Genomic DNA, 5,388 nt, shown 5'->3' on the forward strand with positions numbered 1-5,388 from the left:
ACCTGCAGGGACCACCTGGAGGACCACGGACACCCTCGTGGATCCCCAGACACAAGCAGGGACCACTGGGGGACCCCTTGTGGAGCCCCTGGACACCATCGTGCACCCCCCGCCCCCCATGGGGCACTCGGACTCCCATGGGTACTACCCGAGGGTTCTCAGACACCTGTGGGAACCCCCTGAGGGCCCCCAGACACCCATAGGGACCACCTAGAGTCCCAAGGACAACCGTGGGGACCACCCAAGGCCCACCAGCCACAAGCAGGGACCAGTGTAAAACAAAAAATGTGAGGCGCTTCTAATAGAGGTGCAATAAATAATTATAAAGTGATTACTATTAATAAAACCAATTATTCAAAGTGCTCATAAATAAGAGAAAATATGAATGGTGAACTTCACTGCTCAACCCTATTTGGAGAAGATCCAGTTCCTCCTGTCTTGGATGGTAGGGAGAAGCTTGTGGGGAGCGCAGGTGTCACCATACAGTATGTGGGGAAAAAAATATATAATAGTGTAGTATGCTTTAAACAGATTCAGCAATCTATATAGGAATCACGATTGGGAACTCACACTCTCCCAGTAAAAGTTCAGCAGTGGATAGCAGTGGATACAATGATGTAGACTCAGCAGTATGAAAAGAGGTCTTGCTTGACATAAGATCCCAGCTATCAGCAGAACAAACCCTCAATAGAAAAAATGACACATTTAGTGCAACATTGCATGTTCACTATAAATATATTGATGAAAGCAATTCCTATTGCACTCACATAAGCACCATGTGCATAGACATAGACCCTGTGATCGGCTGTTAGGAGGCGCGCAGGTAGAGTGACAGATTCAGCCTATCTCTTACTGCGCGTCTCTTACAGACAGGCAGACCCTGGTAGGATTAACACAGCAGGTTATGGGCCATTAAGTCTGCAGAGGACGATCTCGGACCATGACACACTACAGTGTGTCATTAAACACTATAAATGGTTGGATAACGGCCGCTGCATCCGCATATGGGGTAATAGGAAGAGTTATAGGTGTCAGAGATGCATATTCGCTTATAAACAATCATTCAGTAATTGTTTATTTGGATGCTGTATGAGATGTTTGCCGAGGTGAAACAGGAGGCTGCTTCTGGATAATAAATGTAGGCTTTTATTTCACACAAAGATTTAACAACATCAAATATTAGCTTGTGGTCAGCATAAACAGTTAAAGGCCCAAATACAAAGATGTCCATTATTGAAGTAATGAGGCACTAACCTAAGTTAACACCTCATTAACTGGTAACATGCATCTTCAATACTCCATAACTTAGTGAGAAGTGCTCTTATTGACATACTAGATTTGCTCCCGGCTTCGCCCGGGGAATGTAATATTGAATACATGTCCCCGCCCCCCCTTCCCCACCAGTCTCCCCCTGCTAGCTGGCACATCTCTCCTCTCCCCCCGCTGGCACATCTCCCTCCTCCACCCGCTCCCCGCTGGCACATCTCCCCCCCTCCACCGGCACATCTCCCTCCCCCCCCTTCCCCAGCTGGCACTGCTCCCTTGCACATCTGACATGACCAGTGATTCCCAACCTTTTTTATTTGGAGGAACCCTTTAAGTATTTCGTAAAATTTCGGGGAACCCCTATCTGGATGACACATGTTCGACAGAGGTAAATCACAAAATAGACGTGTAAAGCAGTAGGGATAATAAATAATTAACTCATACTTTTGATTATTTTGTAATGATTTTGGTTTAAACACCACCCCCCCCTGCAGCTCCCAGACCACCCCCCCCTGCATCTCCCTTCACCTCCCCCCCTGCATCTCACATAACCCCCCCACGGACCGATCGATCTCTCTCCCTCTCCTCTCCCTCCTCTTTCCTCTCCCCCTAACTCTCTCCTCTGCCTCTCCCTCCCTCCCTCTCCTCTGCCTCTCCCTCTCCATTCTCTCCTCTCTCTCCTTCTCCCACCTCTCTTCCTCTCTCTCACAGTGTCACACACACACCCTCAGTGACACACACAGTGACACACACAGTGTCACACACACACACACAGTGTCACACACACACACAGTGTCACACACACACACACACACACACACACACACACACACACACACACACACACACACACACACACACACACACAATGTCACACACACACAATGTCACACGCACACACAGTGTCACACACACACACACACAAACAGTGTCACACATACACATAGGGGTCTATGCACTAAGCAGCGGAAAATTGCATTCGCCAGGGGTTCAAATTCGCCATGTTTTTGGCGTGTTGCCCTCGCTGTATGCAGGAAGGGCCGAATCCCTGGCGAATCAATGCGCCACCACCATTTGACCAGATGGCGAGTAACCGGTGGCGAGACAGTCTGCCTGCCGAGAATGTAAACAAAGCAGAGGGATACCGGCACCCCCTAAAGGGGCCTGTATCTCGGGAAGCAGGGGGTCCCCGGACCTAAAACCAAAGCAGTTCAGCTCCGGAGACCCTCTGCACATCTACGCTATGAGTAAAACACCCATATCAATAAAGAATAATTCCTTACCTTTGCGGCTATGTGTTATGGTAACGAAGCAGCATGAATATATTTTTAATAATAGTGTACTGTGAGCAGGGGGTCCCCTGAGCTGAATCGCATTGATTTGTGGATCAGGGACCCCCTGCTTCCCGAGTTACAGGCCCCGGTATGTGTCATCGGGTGGCAGTGTCGCCACCATCTTTATAGCGTCCCATACGCGACGTGCCCGCTATAAAAATGGCGGCGACACTGGAACCAATGCCCCAAACCGGGGCCTGTTACTCAGGAAGCAAGGGGTCCCTGACCCACAAATCAATGCGGTTCATCTCAGGGGACCCCCTGCTCCCGCACAATATTATTACTATATGTGTATAGTTGCATGATGGAGCCACTGTACAAATGAATGAGTGAAGGGAGGTTATCGGGCCAGGGTGGCTTAACCCCTTAATTAACTTTGCGGTTATTATCCAATAAGGTGATTAAGGGGTTAATTGATCTCAGAATGTAATTGCAATGTATTGGCTTTGTATTTTTTTGGCAACGAAGGACACGGATTTTGCTGGCGAGGGGGTTTCTTATTGATGAGGTCAGTAGAACTTTATTTTATTATGCTAGTTAATGTGTTTAATAATGGGCAAATAATCTATTATCCCTATCTGGATAATAGTTATTTTGCACATTATTGTACTGTATGGGGACCACCAACAGGCCTCCAGACCCTGTTTGAAACATGGTGCTGGGCTACTGTAGGTCTGTGAGGTGACCCATCAGGCCCACCGGGGACTCCTGTGGGCCTGGGGTATTAACCCTGTATGTAAAATAATAAATCATGTATTTATGGGGGGGGCACAGGGGGTGAATTATGTATTTAATAAATATAATGTTTATTGTGGGGCTGTGTATTGTTTTTATTGTGGGTACTTTGGGTGGGGTAAGGTGGTATTGGCCCCAAGGGTTTGTGGGTAGGCCTCCCAGCTGGGTATTGGGTGAGAGATGGTGGTTAGGCCTCACAGGGTGGGGGGGTAGTGGGGGAGAGTATGTAGGCCTCCCGAGTGGTGGGTGAGGGTGGGTTAACCCCTTAATGAATGTAGCGGTTAATAACCGCTATGGTGATTAAGGGGTTAGGGAACATTACATTGGCTATTTTTATTCTTGTTTATGTTTTGCAGCATCGAAGGGGGCATGGACGGTGATGAAGATGAGGATGGCCTTTATCTTGGCAGCCAGACATGGGTGAGTGCTATATGTATTTATTGTTCTTTATGTATTTTAAATGGGTAAATTCACTATTATCCATATGTGGATAATATTAATTTTGCACATTACTATACTGTATGTGTTAATGGTGGTGTATTTATGTGTTGTAATTTTTTTAGGGGTGCACTGAATTGGTACTGCAGGCCTGCGGGGAACACCCGAGGGTCCCCGCCGGTCTATAGTATCATTGATGTGCATACTGTATATGTGTATGTTAGGGGGGTATAGGGGTTGTTGCTGTAATATATATATTTATTTATTTAGTGTGGGGCTCTGTGTGTGTATTTATTTTATTGTGGGTAGCGGGGGTGGGTGAAGTGGGTATTAGCCCCAACGGTGCTTGTTTAGGGCTTGCGGGTGGGTAGCGGGAGGGCTTAACCCCTTCATGACCGTAGCGGTATTAACCGCTAAGGTCATGAAGGGGTCAAGTGCAGGGCTGCTAGAGCGCTCCGAGGAGGAGAGCCAGGGGAAGCAGTGAGAGACACACACAAACCTCCCAAGGCAAGGACACGCCCCCTCCCTTAGTAGGCACGCCCCCTCCCTTAGTAGGCACGCCCCCCGCCCCCTGCTCTCGCTCTAACATCTGCTGTCCAGCAGAGTGAAACTTAGAATATAAACAAAAAAGTGCGCTCAGGACCGTGACAATGGTGATAAATATATAAATACCAGTGAAATAAATCACAATGTGATAAATTAAATCAATATTGAAGTGCTGTGTTTGAACCAATTAAAATAAATTAAAACCTGATCCTAGGTATATGATGGAGGTATGCTGCTGTGAACCGTGGACTGGCTCCACAAACCACACGTGCTAAATGAAAACAAAAGAAAAGAAACAGCGCAAAACCTCATAGTGTAGTATTAAAAATATTTGTAATATTAATGAGCAGCAGGTGAGTATCTCACGTACATCAATTCAAAGATATATAAGCATGGCATGTTATGGACATGTTACCAAACTGCTACCACTCCATCGATCGATCGGATGGTCGTGTGCTGTTGCGGTAGCAGTTTGGTAACATGTCCATAACATGCCATGCTTATATATCTTTGAATTGATGTACGTGAGATACTCACCTGCTGCTCATTAATATTACAAATATTTTTAATACTACACTATGAGGTTTTGCGCTGTTTCTTTTCTTTTGTTTTCATTTGAAACTTAGAATGTCCATAATTTGGAGGGTGAGTGACATTGGAAGCTCAAAATAGTTGTGTTGACCTACAAATCCGCAGCAGAAAGTACAGTGAAAGTTTCGTGGTGGTATGTGGTGTCGTTTCTGAGATTTCGATGCTTCTGACATACAAACAAACGGAAAACAGGAATCCAACTTAGAATTATAATATAGATAATTAGCATTGTGCATATGCGTTAACCTCCATTACTGACTCTGATAACGGCCGAAGGTAACAGAAATCTGTGTATCTGAGCTTAAGAGAGAGAGGGAAGGCGAGCGAGTGAGAGACAGTTTGACAGATCAAAGATATAAAGGAAAAGAGAGAGAAAAAAATGAAGCTATGAAGAGAATAGAAAGGTGGAAGAGAAAGGTGGAGACAGAAAGACAGAGAGAGAGCTCAAGTATTCAATAAAATCATTAAGAGTTGACCA

The sequence above is a fragment of the Ascaphus truei genome, chromosome 20 (assembly GCF_040206685.1).
Source record: "Ascaphus truei isolate aAscTru1 chromosome 20, aAscTru1.hap1, whole genome shotgun sequence".
Lineage (NCBI taxonomy): Eukaryota > Metazoa > Chordata > Amphibia > Anura > Ascaphidae > Ascaphus > Ascaphus truei.